Genomic DNA, 18,786 nt, shown 5'->3' on the forward strand with positions numbered 1-18,786 from the left:
CTGCTGCTTCCCATGGTGCTGCAGCCAACACTGTGGGGCTTGGGCAAAAGGCTCTGGCTGCCCAACAGTGGTACAGCAGCCACCAGCTCAGGGCTCAAGGGGGACAACAACCTGCTTGGCACATCTCCATATATGGCAGGGATGGTGCCCTTGGAAGGAGCCCAGATCTGCCTAGTGGATGGGCTGCTCCTAGTTAAGAAGCATTTTGACCCATTACAAAATGACAGGGTGCATTGAATTATTGTACACCATCCAATTATTCATAACCCCAAATAGGGGCATGCTTGTAACAACTTGGCATGTGCAAAAAAAAAAAAAAGCAAAAAACAAATCAGACTGTTTTGGATTCAGTCTGAATCTGAAGCACCCCTCCCTGGCTCATATTCGGCAGGATCAATCTAGCCGAATCTAAAGAGATTTGGTGCCATTAAAGTAAATGGGACCATTAAAAACTATAGGAAATTTCCCCTTTCTGTCTATTCTGTGGGCTGGAGGGTGGGGGTTTGTGGTAAAGGCAATAAATTTGCAGGGTAGCTTCAGACGCCTCTCCTCAAAAGAACTCCCAAATTTCAAAAAGATTGGACTAGGGAGTTCAATTCCACAGGCACCCAGAGAGGGTGACCCCATCCTACTGAAAAACATGATTCCCACCCCCAATGGTATGTTATCCACAGTTCCAAACAGATCACAGCAGCTGCTGTATGGGAAATGGCAGGCTGTTCATGGTGCTTTGGTGCTTATGCGTATGACATTTATATGCATCTGGGCTAGCGACAAAATGCTTCCCTCCATACTGCTCAGACTCAGTAGCTAGGGACAGGTAGCTGATCTGTGGAAAATGACATCACTAGTAAATCATACTCATAAAACATTAACAAGGTTCTCCCTCCCAACAAAGATGAAGGCTGAGACTGAGTTTTATTAGTGAATAATAAAGAGGACAGGTAGTGTCCCGAGTGAACACGGACAATTAGAATGGATAGATTCAGTGGGTAGCCGTGTTGATCTGAAGCAGCAGAAAAAAGTTGGAGTCCAGTGGTACCTTTAAGACCAAGAAAGTTTTGTTCAAGGTATAAGCTTTTGTGTGCATGTCTTCCATGTATGCTTCTTCAGTGGGAGCTAATGAGATAGGGCTAGGCTGAAGAAAGTTCATACGCATTCAACCTTTGTTCCAATTAAAACCTGGATTTTTTGAACCCCTCTCTTCTAATTAACAAACATTTCCCTGTCTGAATCCCTGCAGATAATTCTTACTCACTATAGGTGATCACTTTTTTTGCCATCAAGTCACAGCTGATTTGAAGGAGACTTTTGGAGGTGGGTTGCCACTGCCTGCCTCTGTGTCATGATGTTGGTGTTCCTTGGAGGTCTCCCATCCAAATACTAGCCAGGGCTGATCCTGCTTAGCTTCCCAGGTCCAACTAGTCTGGGCTATCGAGGTTAGGGAAATGGTTATTTACAAGCTTGTCTTCAGTTTTACAATAAGAAGGAAGTACATAAGTATTGAACCTTCATTCCAATTAAAATCTGGATCTTAAAAAAAAATTCCATCGCCCTTAATGATCCTAAGTATCTTAATCCCAAAATACAATAAAGATTGGCCTCAACAGAGTGCAGAATTGATCTTACATAGGTAATGACATTGTTGTTCTCCTTCAACTGTTTCTTTTTTTTTTTTTTTGAGGTAAAAATTAACTGCTGAACTTCAAAGCTGTTTCTGAAATTTGGTGAAAAATGCATACTTGGAAAAAAAGACGTTCCCTTTTTTAAAACATCACTAAGTGGTTCCTTTAAAAAAACAAGGACATACATTTTAAAGTTGGTTATTTAACATTGCACCAGTGAGCAAGCTTAAATCATTTTTAAGAGTGCAAAAAAGAAAAGAAAAGAAAAGAAAAAAAACCACTCTCAAAAGGTAAAAGCCGTCAGCTCCATAAAGACTGTAGAAGGCAGGCAGGCTGCTGTGTTTTATTTAAGACGAGGGCTATAGGCCAAATATTTCAGAAAGACATTCCCCCTTTCAGTAAAGGCTGCAGGAAATGGCTCCATATGACAAGGATTTGGGGAGTGCTGGGTTTTTCTTTTTGTATGCTTTGGTATGGATCACTTTACAAGAGAAAAGTATTTGGCTTCTGATCCTTTCCAAAATTAAAGCTTGAATATTTTTAATGTGAGGGGTGGGGGGAAGCAAAGAGGAAGGCGACAGGTATTTGTTTCTCTGGAGTGCCTGGTATAAATTTACATAAAATGTGAAAGAGCTTTTTGTCTGATCACGATGCTTTCATTTAAAACATAACCATAGGAAAGTGATCCTCTCTTAGGCTGTCATTCACCATTCTTTATATAGATATATCAACATACAGAGGAAGAGAAGCAAAAAGACACAACCCCCCATTCATAGCAAAACACAATCTCAATACGCAGAAAATCTTTGGAATGGGACCACTTTCTCCCTGTCCTCAGGGGCAAGAGACTGTCAGTCCATTTCCAAGCCTCAAAGAAAGGGGCTGAAGGTCTATGGCTGGGATTTACCGGTACGCTTCTGCAGATGGGCAGATTTCTGCCCACGGGATGTGACACCCCTAGAGTGAAGGCCACAAAAAGGTTACAAGTGTATTCTGGGCTGCTTTTAAAATAGAGCCTTTTCCCAAGTTGCAACCTCTTTTTAGAATCCTTAATTCAGTCATAATTGAAACAATGGAAAATCTCTCTATTTACCAGTCACTGCATGAAAGAAAAGGGTAACCAGAGGGTTGAAGGCAGGAGCTGCAAGGGAAAGGATTCAGAAGGCTATACTCTGAGGCAGCTGTGTGTTTTCTCCTCAGTAGTGGTGGAAAGTGCCATCAAGTTGCAGCTAACTTACGGCCACCCCAGAGGATCTTCAGGACAAGACGCATTCAGAGTTGGTGTGCCTCTGATTAGTGAATCCGATATTCCTTGGAGGTCTCCTGTCCAAATACTAACCAGAGCTTACCCTGCCTAGCCTCTGAGATCTGATGAGATCCGGCTAGCTTGGACCATCCAGGTGAGGGCCTTTCCACATTGCACCATGTTAATGATTTTTTAATTTTAATTTTTTTAATTGGATTTATAAGCTCTCTCTCTCTTACTTTTCACATATCTTTTACATTAAAGCCAATCACTGAACGGGGATAGAAATCCTGGATGATTTGGTACTCTTTTCTACCTTTAGGATAAATGACAATGTCAATAACAGCCATGGTTGTTGTTTCATGGATGAAAAGGTCAATGCAATTTGGATTCATAAAAAGCATTGTGAACAAAGGTCACTCCATTTTGGAGAGTCTGCTGCAGAGTCTGAAGGGTTTCTGAGGGCTATGGAATTACCTGGGAGATTTAAATGTTTTCCTACTGATTTTTGACAGCATGGTTTTTAATGTCAGATTGATATCCATTTATCCTTTAGCACACGGACTGTCCTGTTTGTCCAACATACAGAGCAAGAGAGCGTTGCTGAAATTTGGAGGGGAGACTGCCACAGGTTTTTGCCCTGTTCTCCCTCCTGCCGTATACTTTGTTAAAACCTTACGTATACTCCCCCCCTTCACTTGCTGCCCGCTGCACTAAAAACTAGCTCTGATGTTCAATCTGTGGGCCAAACTAGAAGGATGGCAGACATGGGTCCAATCTGTGGCCACCAACACCATTTTAGAAGAAGAAGTAATGCTTTAAAATTATTGCGAGGGCCCAGTCTCGATGTGGCAGAGCAGCCAGAGGAAATCTTGTTAACTCTGTGGATGTTTCCGCACAAGGACCAATGTTGCCAATTGGTTCCACAAAGCGGAAACGCTATTTTAAATAGTGGAATCTCGGCGTTATGCATACCTGCATTTGTAGTAGAATCCGGTAGCGTTTCATTCGTTCCCCACAGGTTTCCGGTCTCGCAGGAATCGCTAGAAAGGAAGCAATTTTTTCTGTGCTTGGTCCTGCCCCTGACCGTCAATCAAACTAACAGCCAATGGGCAGTTGTTATCATGCTCCGGAAAAGCCCCTTTCCCTTTAAGCACACACACACGTTGCAACGAATATGCATTGATTCATTGCAACGGAGAGACCCATCTAGCTGGTGACTTTGCTGGAACCGCCACAATGAGAATGCACAGGTCTTTTTCACTAGTGTTGCAGATTGTTGGCAAGAGTGTAGCGCTTTTTGGAGGGTGAATCCACTTTTCCCGATTTCCCCAGAAGCGCTACAATGAATCGCTTTTTGCGGAACCATTGCAGGAGTGTTGCAGATTGTGTGCAACGTCTTGCGGAAGTGCAAATTAGTAGCGTTTGCAATATGAAAGCCTTCTGCTACATTAAAGTCGTGCGGAATGGCCCTGTGTCTTTTCAAGTGTTAAAAGAGCCCACCCTATGGCTGTTTCAACACTTAAGAGGAAGTATTGTTTTTGGTACCCCACTTTTTAACTATCTGAAGGATTCACAAAGTGGCTTACAATTGCCTACCCTTCTCCCCACAACTGGCACTCTGTGAGGTAGTTGAAGCTGAGAGAGCTTTGAAAGAACCGTGACTGGCCCAGAGTCATCCAGTTGGCTGCATGTGGAGGAGTAGAGAATCAAACCTGGAATCAAATCCAGTTATCCAGATCAGATGCCACTGCTCTTAACCACTGCACCAAGCTGGCTCCCCTCAGGTGCTAGGGGAAGAAACAAGAATTCCTGGGATCATCATGCCTCATGGAAATGTTTAAATTACTAGATATTGCTTTAAAATAGCATTGATGGCCATGAACTGGATCCATGAATGCTCTCATATCTAGTTTGGCCCTGTAAAGGAAATTGTTGGTAGAATGTTTGGGGACCCAAAAATTCTGTTTTTCTGGCCTCAAAGCCTTCCTGAGGAAAAATAACAGTTTAGAAGAGCTGTGTGTGTGAGAGAGAGAAATATAGAACAAAACACTCCTGTTTTGAATGCTCCTTTCTGTTCACCAATTCTCTGGGGATTTCTGCGCCCATTAAATGTAGTTAAATGCTTACCTTACGTAGTCATTACATTCCGGCCACTCTGCATGACATCACCCACATCCAGAATGTAGGCAGCAAACTACTTGCTACATCCTCCATTTTAAAGTGCTAGTTGGGGAATCACATAAAGTGGATTCTCCAACCTATTTAGCACAAGGTACAGGAGAGCAACCAGCAGAGGGAAGGTATGGAGGCTCAAACGTGCTAAAGGCACCTGTCTCATCCTACCCTCTCACTTGCCTCTCCCTTGTCTTTTTAAAAATGGCTAACTCACTGGAGCAATAAAAAGGCGGACAAGTTTGCAGGCAATGCCAGAAATATTTTTTTCTCAAAGTTGTAACACAAAGCATACCTCTCTAAAGTCCCCCCCCCAAAAAAAATCAGGAACGAGATTAATTTTTTTAAGTATCAAGACTCGTGATTCCATAAGGGGTGGCATTCAAAAAGCACTGTGCATCTATGATTAGATGCATCGGCATTTAAATGAAAAGTATTGAATTTAACAAAAATAGTGGGCATCTCGGGCCCTTTAAAACGTGGAGAAAGGTGATTGGTTGCCTGGATTGATTGACAGGCGTAAGAGGGTAGCGTATAAGCTGCGTTGCTCTCTTCTGCCATTTCCAGCTGCCTCTGGAGGGTGAGAAGTGCAAAAAGGTGGCAGACAAGGGTGAGACAGCAGAAAGGTGAGGAGGAGCTTGAAGGTGCAATATTGGTTAATGCTACGCCATTCAGCTGGCGTAACGCTATTTTTTCTGATGTGTGGAAATGCCCTTTGTGTGAAACTCCCCAGCTCCAAGAGTTAATGTGAACCTATGTTTGTCCTGTAAAGCTTAGTTCTACCTTAAGACTCCCACTGAAATGTCAAAGGTAAAACTATCTATTTGGATCATGCCCTTTGTGTTAAAATATTCTATTCTAAACAACCAGTAGATGGTGATAGTGGCTCTTGTTAAACATTTTAAAAAAAATGTGGCCAAAGGTTTAGAATAGCATTAAGGGATCCAAGTTGTTAACTCCGGGAACATGTGTTGATAAATAATTCCATAGCAATGAGGAGTCAGATGGCAATTGAGTTTGAAAGTTCGATTTTAAATATTATGCTGTAGTATAATTATCCTGTAATTTTAAAACATTGCAACTGGAGATGGCTTGCATGGTTCGAGTTGAAAGCTCCCCCTCACCCATGTTAAGACTGTGTTTATGGCAACCAGGACAATAGTTCTAACATACTTCAGCTCTTGAAACAATTCAGTGCCATACGCTGCACAGATGTACATTCTTCAGTGGCACAAATAATAATTTGCGCATTTGCAGCAGAATGATTGGGTTTCATTTCAAAGAAGATGTTTGAACCGCAAGGTTTCCGGAAACCAGTGGGCTCTACAGATTATGTACAATGAAAACTTCGCTGTAGAGAGTATCTATCATTTCTGTCCTGCAAATTTGGGAGCCCCTAATTCTAATCTTACTTCTGCCATGAGATGCTGACTGATAGAGAGATAAGCCAGGGCATCGGACTTCCTTTTCACGAGTTATAGCCTAGGGCTGGCATCTCCTAGTGCAAATGTGACCCAAAGTTCTCATGGCAGCCACAAGGACTTTGTAAAGGGCAAATTGGCCCTGACTCTCCCATTACTTCTTTGTAAATAGGAATATCACCTGGCCATGGTATCGAGTGGAGGTGAGAGGTGAGTTTTACATGCTCCTCATTGCTTCACAGCATTCCCATGCGTTTTTTTTTCCAAATTCACCATGGTGCAATCATTGTTACAATTATGAGAACTACAAACCTAACAGATGGACTATGTTTTGCAGGCTAGAAAAATGCAGCAAGATCTCTCCAGAAAAGGAACAGATGAAGTACATGGAAATTTCCCCCAATGGGACAAATTGGCTGGGAAAACTGGTGGGAAAGCCACACTCCCAGTCTGAATCCAAGCATGGAACTCTAGGAGCATATCTAGTTGAGAGGACCCAGGCCGACTTGTGGGAGATGCAAGCACTTTGTCAAGTGTGAATAGGCACAATGCAGGTAAGCTGGGGCTTCATGCATCAGCAGGAAGCAATTAATTAAGCACCAGTGGAGAATCTGTGGCTGCATTAGCAACACAGGCAAGGAAGTTTTTAAAAGGGGGCTCTGTTGCCACTGTTGTTGTAAAGTAGCCCCCAATTCTCTGGGGTGCTTAACTCATTACTTCCTAAATGCATCCTTAATCTGTTCTCAAATGTCGGGGAGGGAAAAGGAGGGGTGCTGATTGTAGCCAAAAGAAATGCAGTAACATTTACTCCCCCCATTTTTTTCCAGAAGGTGTGATTTTATAATTCCACAGTCACTACCATAGGGGAGGGGGAATCACATTTGTTGCCAAAGAAACAAAGGAATACTATCTTTATAAAGATGCATGAGCAGGAATGAGCAGGAAATAATTAACTGTGCGAAGTAGCAGAGTCTGGGAAGTTAGTATAAAGGGACAATTGTGGGGAGAAACAGGAATTCACAGAACCTGGACTTGCTTTTAAATGAAAACAGTAGAATCCGGGATGGTCACTGCTAGATTCTAAAGGGGAAAGATAGAGCTGTTTTAAATGGTGTAGACCCCACTCCTCCCCCAGTTCTGTTTGGGGCTGTATGCAGAAAATAACTCCTTCAGCAGCACAAAATGGCACGGTGTGGTTCTACCCTAGTGTGCTCCTAAGCCTTAAGTCCCCCAGGCTGGCACAGCCTTATCTTCTGTGTCTTTGCCTGGTGGTATCCTTCCAAGGGAGGGCAAAGCCATTCTCAGTCATTACATTTTTGACACTTCCACCTCATGTACTGGGAGACTGTATTATGAGTGTATCCTTGGATGTTGCAGTCACTGTTTTGTATGAAGATTGCAACCTGTATATTTTTCCAAGTTATATACACAGAATCATTGGTTCTGATGGAGCTAAATTGCAGCATATTCTCAAGCTTGAAAATGAACCCATCCCCTATTCACATGTCATAGTGATCGAGTGTATTGAGAGGATCGTAGGTAGTGCTCCTTCCCATCATACAGGGTTGAAACAACAAAATCATAGAGATTAACCTTCTCATTGTTCTTTTCATTTTTTTCAAAACAAATTACATTTGTTTCTCTCCCTGCTTGTTATGACTTGTGAAGGATCCTGATAAAGACTAAAAATCACACCCAAGTCTTCTGCTCTTCACCAAGGCCCTTCACAGAGTGGGATATTCATGTGGGGCTTCCAGGTAAGCACAAAGAGGCATTGCTTCTTTGCTTGCATCACCATCCTCCACACATTACAGAAGAATACGACAGGCAAGCAAAATCTTTCATTTTGACCTGGCTTTGGCTTGATCAACAAAAAACAAGAATGTCCTTCGTCCCATCTTTATGTTAGAATATGCAAGATCTGCAGTGTGCAGAATTGAGCAGAATAAATAGGATGTCCTGCAGGAGACATCAGAGATGTATATTTAGTGTAGATAGTATAGGAACTTTGTGATGATTTTCAAATTATCTCCTCCAGTCTCCTGATTCGCTCAACAGCAGATTTCCTGTTTGTTTGAGCATACTTCCTCCTTGCTTGCCTCCAGAACAGTTGTTGATCAGACGAATGACTGCAGACAACAGCTAGAATAGTTAGTTAGGTCTCTATCACTCGCTTTCTATACATGGTTGTTTCTCTTCCAGATAAAACTGTTCTATTCCTTAAGCATCCTGAAGCTTTACTCCTTTGCATACTGAAACTTTGCCAACACTTTATTCTTTACAATTTACGAGTTAATGTTGTCAGTATAATTTTCTGAAGCATGTCAGTGATCACTAGGGTTGCTGGCCCTGGGTTGGGAAATACCTGGTGATTGGGGATGGGGAATGCCATGAAGCCCACCTTCCAAAGCAGCCATTTTCTCTAGAGATCTCTATTGCATGGAGATCAGTTGTAACAGCGGGAGATCTCCAGTCACCACATGGATACTGGTAACACAAGTGATGACATTCCCGAGAAGTCAGGCTTACATCTAAAAGATCTTTTTATATGCAAATAATTGATTGCATCTTGCATACCACAATATGCACCATTTGTCAAAATCCCCATATGTAGAAAAAATATGTATCTATAAAATGCAGGTTGACATTTCGGATAATGCATTTTGAACTATTTGCTGCTTTTTCTCTTACACCCTGGGCAGTCATATTTTCCCAAGCTTTTCAGCTGTGAATCACAATGACGCTTATATGAAACTTCTGTGGGTCAGAAAAGAGAGGAAATGGAAACAGTAAAAAATAAATGTAATTTTGGGGCTACTGCAGTATGGAAGATTTGCTACCAGATATGTCTATTTTTTTCTTTTTTTCCATTAATGGCTTTTCAAGATGGATTTTTAGTAAATTATTCAGATTGATCTTCTGCACTTGCAACATTATGTCGTTTCCCCACTATACTAAGTTTGTGATGTTCTTTCTGAGTGCCAACTCGACAAAACCTTCTAACTTCCTTTGGCTCACAGTTTTCAGCAGACCCAAAGAGGGGAATCATGGGGTTTCGAACTGCAGGGAGGAGTGATTCACCGAACTAGGAGGCACCCTCAAGAGTCTAATAGTTTAACTTCCTTGTATTGAGACAGAATGCATTATACACCTCAGGCCACCCCCACAGATGTTTATCAAGGCTTTGAAAAATGGCAGGAATGACCTTATTTCCCCTGTTTATCTCCCCCACCCACCTCAATTGCTCCCCCTGTTTTTATACCAAATGTGTTCATGTTTTGCCTAAAAGCATGTACATCATACAGTATCAGAAACAGAAGCTGGGGTTAGAGGCATATTTACTTATGGATCTGCTTTTGGGAAAGTATTCTCCTGATCCTTGCCGATATAGCAGCTTTGCAGAACTCTTCACGGAAGAGCCTCAAAGTTAGAAGGATGCTATGTATTGATTCCAGAGGTCCCCAATCTTTTTCAGGCTGGGGACCAGGGAGGGGAGAGGGAGGCCAGGGGACTGGGGGGGGGAGGGAGGCACGGGCGCAAGCGCACAGGTGCAGCAGTTCCATGCCGGTGCGCTGGCGCCCAAGCCTCCCTCCCCCCTGCTGCGGCCCGGTACCGAGGGCTTCATGGCCCGGTACCGGTTCGTAGCCCGGGGGTTGGGGAACACTCAGATGGCAATGTATGTTCTGCTACCCTTTGGATCCCTTTTGATTACCTTCTGATTTTGATTTTACGTCATGAACAAAGTGATGGCTTGAATTTTTGGATGTGTAGCGGTTCTCTATATTTGCAGCTGTCCTTGAAAGTGAGGATGTCAAAAGAGGTTTGGGATTTTACCCTTTTCCTACACTTGGCTCCAGTTTGAAGTTCAGCTTCCCTTCTTTCCTGTGGTTTTCCATGCTGCCTTCTTCTCCTTTTTGTGGTCAATGACAGGTTTTCTATAGATAAATCAGTTCTCTCTAGGTACTGAAATTTTCCTTTCACTTCTTGCAATTTTACCAATTCATTCAAGAATGTTTTTGTGTGGCAACATTTGTCACCTACAAAGCAAACATTTTCAGGACTGTTAGAAAGTCCCATTCACAAAAGAGCAAGAAAAATATACCCGCATATTCTGGTTTCCTCTGCATGGTGTCCATGGGAATCATGGCACACACTGATACTTTTCCTGGTGCCAACCAAGTGTTTTTAGAAGATGGGGCATGGCCAGGTGGAATTTTTGCCCAGAAAAGCTTCTGATTCGCTTTGCGGGTTTGATTGACTGCAGATTTTATACAAATGTTGTTTTCCCATCAGCAGCCACCATAGCACTGTGGGATTGAAGGTAAGATGTGGCAGCTGGTGCCACATCCTGCAGCTGGTATTGTTGGCAGCCATTTTGTAGCTGCACTCCCCATGCTGAGTCAAAATTCCAAACATGCCCACAGGCTCAAAAAGGTTGGGGACCTGTGTTTTGACTTTATTCTGATGTTACAAAACTGTTGCACCAACAGCATACTCCAAATGGCACAGGGTCCTCAACGTTATTGAGTGATGGTTACTTTGGAATTTTAAGAAACTGTGGTGGGCACCAGCATGATATAGGTCTCTGTAGGTCACTGTGAGTACAGACAGGCGAAGCAGACTGGAGGTGGCCACTTGCCTCTGCTTCATGAGATAGGTTTTCCCTCCCTCACCAAGAATGGCATAAGAGACATGAGAGTTTCGAATGGTGTTCTTTACTTGTCTTCCTCACTACACTTTTGTGGCCTATCCAGGAGCCAGCTTCTTATGCCACTCCCAGCTCCTCTCTGACCACTATCTCCACCCTAGTTCAGCCACAGGATTCTCTGGGCCAACAATTAAAGACCCTGAGCTAGATCTGTCTTTGGAGAATGGGCCACTCCCCACGCTACCTACCTCATTCCTTTCATAGGCTAAGCAGGGCCAAGAAGGGGACTGGCTCCTCTCAGCCAGCTTTGCTGCAGCCAACTCTTGCCTGGCCAAACTCTCTCTGCTGGCACTTGGGCCAGGAAAGGTGGTGTTTGAAGATGTGGTAATTCAGGAATGGCTGACAGCTCTTCTGCCAAGGGCTCTACTCCCTACTTAGCCAACATGGATCCTCTTTTCCACATTGGCAATCACATGTTTAGCAGTGCATCCTCCAAGCCATGCATCCTCCAGTGATGGGAATAGCAGGTTTCTGATGGATCACCTCTTGCTCCAAGGAGGTGGAGGGAATCCCAAGATGTACTTTTGTTTGGGAGAAGAGATGCTCTGGGAAGAAACCAGTTGGTGCCAGGAACGACATGAAGGATGCCATGGCACCTGTAGAGGCCATGTTGGGGAGAACTGCACAAGCATAACCTTTAGATGGTTGGAACACTTGGTGACTTTGGGCCAGTAGCTTTCTATCAGTTGAGTGTATCTCACAATGTGGTTGTAAGGACAAAATGGTAGAGGGGAGAACCATGTGCATCACACTGAGCACACTGAGAGAATTTGAGCAAAGTTAGAGAGATGGACAGGTGAGGAGCAGAACAATAGAAAGTTTGTACTTATGCCCATTGGATCCACAACTGAGATGGTGGAAAAAACCATAGGAATCAATGGAGATCTCCATGTGATTGACAGCAGCCTGTCCCCAGTACTCCAAGCCACATCAGAGAAGCAAACTCTGAAGCAACTGGAGAGCTGGGACTGCAAGTACAAGGCATTCCACATTAATAAATTTGCTGTTAGGACTCTCCATTTAGGACTTTCGGGCATCTTCTATTCCATGGCCTCCAAAGCACTCCAATACGCTGAGCATTCAGACACAATATTTCCTCCTCCTATGTAACATGGGGAAATTACAAATTTGTCAAACATACATTTGTTACTCAATAGGTTATAGACGTTTCTTCTGAAAACAGGATAGGTGCCAAGTTCACAGTTGTTACTGAAGATGTCTCTGTGATTGGTAGATGCTGGGTGGCAACACCAATGAGAATGCTCTGCCTTTGATTGCCTCCCACCTCCCTTCTGTGGGTGAGATAAAGAGAGGTTAAGATTAATTCAGGAGTACTGTTGCAGGGGTTGCTGGTATTTCATCAGCTTTGGCTTATAATAATGTTGTTGTATTGGGAGACCACAGTATCGGCGTGTACACTGGAGTAGCAATCGCTAACTTCATGAATCCATAGCACGAGTACATCCTCCTTATTTTCTCTTGCTTATCTTAGGCTTTAGAAATACCACTATCAATAGCATTAAGCAAAAAATCCCTATTTTGGGGTGTGGGAGAACTAAAACAATGATCACTATCAATGAAAAGAGAAAAGGAGTCATTGAGAAGGTGCGAGGGAATGCACAGCATTCATGAGAAGGGAAATTGTTTAAATATCTGTGGTTGCAAGTATGTCAGTTACGTGCTGAGATTGCATTACCACAACAGAGGGCTTGTGAGAAAAGAGTGTTTGTGGATGCGTCCTGCTGGGAAGTTTATGCGATCCAAGGGAAAGTTAGCATCAGTATACTGCACCTGCAGGACCATATGAAATGCCGTTTCCTTTTGTACACTCGCATGCATTTTATTTCTTGAAATGGTCTCTGACTTCTGCCTAATTTTGGTTTAGAATCTGTGTTTGATGCCTTTACAGAACAACCCTAAACAGAATTATACCCTTCCCAGCCCCACAGTGTGTTGCGGTACAAGCCTAACAGGACTTTCCTGGGAGTAAGTCTTATTGAATCAAATGGAATTTACTTCTGAGTAGATTTGTGTAGAATTGCTCTCTAAGGTCTACTGCGAAATCTGCTCTGGTAGACTCAGTGGGGATTTCTCTCATGAAAGGGGTTCTTATGACAGCTCTGTTATTTATTTATGGGAATCCTGTAGCTCCTTAAAGACTCATTCATAATTTATGATAGAATAATTGTGTTTAGTCTTTAGGAATCTGGAAGTTCTTAAAGACTAATTGGTAATTTATTTCAGCATAACCTTTTGTGTTACTTGATTTGTGTGTAAAATTTATTAATGAAGCTGTTGATGCCCTACCTGTTCAGATACCTTATTTGAGATGGCAAACAACAGAGAACAAACAGTCAAAGATATAAATTTAAAAGACATATCCAATACAAGTGATATGGTTGAGGCCTAAAACAGTGTCAACAGTGTTCCGGCCTCCCAGAATTTACATCAGAATCTGAAAATTAGACCCATGTCAACCCTCTTGCTATCAGAAAGAGGCAGTTTGTAATTAATTAAGGGATCTATTATGAATTTTAATGTTATAATGTTTTATTGAATTATTTTGCTATTTTAGATATGTTTCGAATTATGGTGTTGGAGATGAATGCTGCGAATACCATGGACAGCCAAGTTACCAACAAGTTACCAACTGTCATTTGAAGGGAAGATATTACGGCTAAAGCTCACTTACTTTGGAAACATCATGCGATCAAACTCATTAGAAAAATCATTAATGCTCGGCATGATCAGCGGCAATAGGAAATGTGGTCGCCAAAGGATCCGCTAGCTCGGCACGATCAAAGCCAACACAGGGATGACCATGAACCAACTAAAAGAAGCGGTCATTGACAGAGACGGGTGGTGGAAGCTTTCCTATAGAATCGCCAAGGGTCGGACACAACTGAACGGATGACATCATCAGATATGTAGTTACCCGCCCCAAGCCCCCAGCAGCTGCATTCTGCACCAGCTGCAATTTCCCGATCAGGCCAGGAATTTGAGAGTGACCTTGGATGTCTCACTGACCATGGGCGCACAGGTCAAGAAAGTAGTCCACCAGTCGTTTTTCCACCTTCATCAAGCGAGGCAACTAGCACCTTACCTGCCCTCTGAGCAGCTGGCCATGGTGATCCATGCTACGGTCACCTCCAGAATGGACTTCTGTAACTTGCTCTATGTGGCCCTGCCCTTGTCCCTGATCTAGAAATTGCAGCTGGTGCAGAATGCGGCTGCTAGGGTCCTCAGAAGAACATCTTGGAGGCGCCATATTCAGCCTGTGCTGAGGCAGCTGCATTGGTTGCCAGTTGCAACCCAGACCCGGTTCAGGGTTTTGGTTTTGACCTTTAAGGCCCTTCATGATCTGGGACCCACGTATCTGAGGGAGTGTTTGTCATCCTATGCCCCCGCAGGGTGCCCCCCACATAAGCACCCACTCTGCAGGTGCCAACTTGTTGGTCATTCCCGGCCCCAGGAAAGTTTGCTTGGCCTCGATCAGGGCCAAGGCCTTTTCAGGCCTGGCCCCTACCTGGTGGAATGTGCTCCTGGGAGAGCTGCGGGCCCTGTGGGAGCTGTCGACTTTTTGCAGGGCCTGTAAGATGGAGCTTGTCCATCTGGTCTGTGGTTGAGGCTAGTATAGTGGGAAGATCTGGTTGGGTCCCTTCCTAGGAAGGTGCACCACTCCTTGATGGGTGGTGATTGTTTGACATACCCCTCTGCCGCCCAGTAGAAGGCATTTTATTATGGGGAAGGATTGTTTTTCCACCATGTTGGGTTCCATTTTGTTTTAACGTGGTTTTAATGGGGATTTTATTGTTGTGAGGATTTTATGCTGTAATTCTCCATGAGCCAGCATACCGAGAGTGGCGGGCAAGAAACATAAACCACAATAATAATTGGCCATTTTGGGAGGGGGCAGGTTGACATGACCATATATCATCCTATCACCTGCTAAATGTTTAACAATTTTTTAAAAAAAATATATAAATTTTATTAACTCCCATCTATTTGGGAAACCCTTCCAGAGTCGTCAAGAAACCCCAGGGTTTCATGAAACCTGGCTGAGAAAGCCTGCCCTATTCCAAGTACTGGTGCCAAGAAAACACTGCCTGCGGTCCCCCCCCTGCCTTCTGGAACAGCAGTACAAAGAGCAGGGCTTTCGGTGATATGTTTTGGACCACCTCGATCTATTGCACATTAAAACATTTTAGGCAAGATTCCAGATGGACAGTCAGACCAGGTTGCCTGCTTTGTTCTGTCCCTCACCACTGTTCCAGTGGGTGGCAGGACAAAAATGGGAGTAGTGAAATAGTATCTATCAATGCCACAACATCACTTTTCTAGCTGTACAACCAGAACTAACATCACTACATAGTGGGGTACACTACTATAGAATTTTGGGTGAATCCTAGAGCTGTTCATGATGTGGTGACATCACTTCCAGTTATGCAGATGGAAGTGATGTTGTAATGATGTTGGCCACAATTAGGGTAATCCCAACCCACCCCAGTCTTCCAGGAGTTGCTGGGTGGAGGATGACAACCCTATGGGCCTTAATCTGCAAAGAAGCACAAGACTGGAGCCACGGTCTAACATGCTTTCTTCCTATGGCCTGATCCTGCACTGTGCTACTGCAGATCAATGAATTTTTGCAGTGTCAAGGAGCAAACCATCATGAATTGCTGTTTTTCATCCCCCCCCTCCCCAAAAGTAAAATAAAAAGAGGTGGCTGCTATTTGTGCTAGCTGTGGAACATACAGATTCTTCCAAAGGACTCTACCAAAATCCCAACTCTCAGATTCCTTTGCAAATTTGGAATGCAGCTTTGGTGCCTTTATTTCTAAAAGTTCATGCATATTTCGACAAACCTGAGCTGAATTTTCTCTCTGTGAAGTTTTACAGATGAAGTCAGTTTGCTATGGTTTGGGGGTTTGCTGCATACATTTTTTCACAGCTCTGCTTAAATACTTGCTTCTCATGATGTCATTGGTAAAAGGGGTGGGGGGGAAACAAGAATGTAAACATCTGTTTTTTATAAACCAATTCCAGGCTTTAGAACTTGATCAGAATTTTTAAAAAGTTCCTACATGATTAACTTTCCATTGCCAATATGATGAGGCTTGGAGTTCTGGAGCTAATTACTAATTTGAAGGTGGTAGATTGAAAATCAAGATTGGGACTTCAATTTGTTAAATTCTCATTAATTATCAGATAGAAGTGCTGCTGTAGCTTTCTTGCTACAGGGTTTAGTTTAACTTCTGGATTTAGCCTTGGCTCCTCATCTCCTTTTTTGCCCATGGAAGAGTGGTGGTTTTCAGAGTGACAGGTTTTCCTGTCACACCCCCCCCACACACACACACACACATACACTTTGAGCCTCCTAATATTCCTGAGGGTCTACTGACACATCTGGGGGGACAATTCTGGTGAATTTAGAAGACTGCAGCAGGAAGGAGGTGGGTGAGAAACTTGCCATTTGGTTGAATACGATCCAAGCCTCAGCTTTGAAATGAGAGAGAATACTACTTAAAAAACTTGTGAGTGTGGGCCTCTCCTCACTGTCTGCTATATTTCTCACTGCCACCTCTTGACTACTCATGGACAAAGCACCAGACTTCTCATTGGCTTGTTTATGACCGTTTATGCACTGGAGGTTCCATGCCGGGCTGCAGGCTGGAGTTTTAGTCGTGGCAGGTTGCCCTATCTCTTCCTGCACCCACAAGGGGGAGCATTTGGCCCAGTGCGCCTCATACGCTACCTATTTGTGCTCCTGCATGGGAGCTGGGGCAGTGAAGTTCCCAGTGTGTAAACGGTCCATGGTGAGTAAACCCCTTTCTTTGACCCTAATTTTTGTCCCTTGAGAAACTGGAGAGAACAAATTCTGGAAAATGTCCTCCACAGTAAAACTGAAGGAATTTTCCCATGTATCTATGGCCTTTACCATGAATATTAGGGAAAATTCCTAGAATGTTATGCAGAAGTGATATCATATCCTCCCCAAATTCATTACATCCAGGCACTGCCCTCAAAATCTCCCGGCATTTGCCAAGGCAGTGCTGGCAACCCTAAGAGAAACTCCATGCATGCAAAAATGGAAGTTTTCATCTAGCAATAACAACAAAGAAAGGAAAGGTAATGTGACAAGCGAAGTAGCATGACAAGAGAAAAATACAAAAAGATATCCTCCAAGGCTAGCATATTATGGCTCAACGCATCTCAGTTTCAAAAGTGCATCAACTCTGGGGCAAACCTGAAGAAGATCCGTTTCCTGTTTGAAACACATTGGCTTCTAATAAAGTCGTTGTTTTTAGAGCACCACTTGGAAGTCTTTTGCTTCTTTCCCAGTTATTTTCTAAATCTAGAAATGGCAGCTGATAAAGGTATTCAGAGCTCACATGGTTGCCTCTGCTGCTTGGTGGGGGAAGGATTTGGAAGGGGAAGTTTTCTCCCTGGAATACTTGCAAAACACAAGCCAAAACTTGTATGGGAGAAATAGTGCAGCCACTGGGGCTTCCCTGCTTGCCGGCTGCATCTCCTTAGGCAGTCTCAGAGACAGAGAGCCACAGAGAGGGATACCGCAAAAGCTAAGCAGCTTTCATGTTCCATTGATTTTAATGGAATTTAGAGTTGACGCAATTCTCTCCTATTGCAAACAGTAGGACTATGGGTGGTGGTGTTGCTGGATCATGCTCCACGGCTCCATCTGGAGTCCATAAAAGCAATCGTTTCAACATATGTTGTACCGCACATGTGCAATTGATAAGCGGTAAAATCCTGCTTACAGCGTGACATGTTGACGGAGGCAATCAAAACTGGCATTATGGTGGTTTTTTCATTTTTACTTATTTCGGACTCCAGCTGGATTACACAGAGTGAGTCAATACAATCAACAGGATGGGATGTTCAATAAGCAATGAAATAGGATTTGGGTTGCAGAACCAACCGGAAATCTTAAAAAGAAAAGGAAAAGAAAACAGAATTGAGGCAAAGAGCCGATATGACACAACAAATTGTGCAAAATTACATATTTGGATCCCATTTACAGCAAACAGTACATGGTAGTTGAGCTCACATCGTTTGCCTAGGCAGATTTGTCTAGCGGTTATAGTGTTGGAGACAAATCCTAGCTCTGCCGTCTTGTGTGGTCATAGGCTTTTGCCTTAATCCTACCCCATTCAAGACAAAAGCAGGATTATAAATTAAAAACGAAGAAAAATTAGGGAACACTCTCTTCCAGGATGTGAGCTCATCCCACAGTAGTTTGATTATTTGTACAGGATCTGGGGAATATATGTCTCCTGCCCATATGACTGGCTAGTCTTCTTGTTTTGGGAGACTATGGCTGCCATCTTTTCTGGGAGTAGGCTTCATTGAATAACATGGGACAGAACCAATGTCAGCATACCCTGTGGTAGGGCAGCTCCAGGCATTCTAACAAGGCTCCCCCCCCCCCCACACACACATGCATCTCCCTTGCCACAGGTCCATGTGCCCTTCCTGTCTCACTCATTTATGAGTACTCCACCACCTATGCTTTCAAGTTACCTACCCCATTTTGAGGACTTTGGGGTGGACATTAGTATCCAAACCGGACAAATCCCAAATAAATAACAC

The 18,786-nt window shown here is 43.5% G+C and overlaps 1 protein-coding gene across 1 annotated transcript in view; it reads left to right on the top strand.

The window, feature by feature from the left end:
- Positions 1–2,844: 2,844 nt before the first annotated feature.
- HMCN1 (hemicentin 1) overlaps positions 2,845–18,786 on the top strand; it is a 287,686-nt gene continuing 271,744 nt past the window's right edge. Inside the window, exons 1-3 of the mRNA XM_077332660.1 lie at positions 2,845–3,025; positions 6,805–7,021; positions 8,136–8,224. The gene's annotated coding sequence lies outside the window, so the exon portion shown is untranslated. The remainder of the gene's footprint in view (positions 3,026–6,804; positions 7,022–8,135; positions 8,225–18,786) is intronic.

This window comes from Paroedura picta, chromosome 4 (genome assembly GCF_049243985.1).
Source record: "Paroedura picta isolate Pp20150507F chromosome 4, Ppicta_v3.0, whole genome shotgun sequence".
In the NCBI taxonomy this organism is placed as follows: domain Eukaryota; kingdom Metazoa; phylum Chordata; class Lepidosauria; order Squamata; family Gekkonidae; genus Paroedura; species Paroedura picta.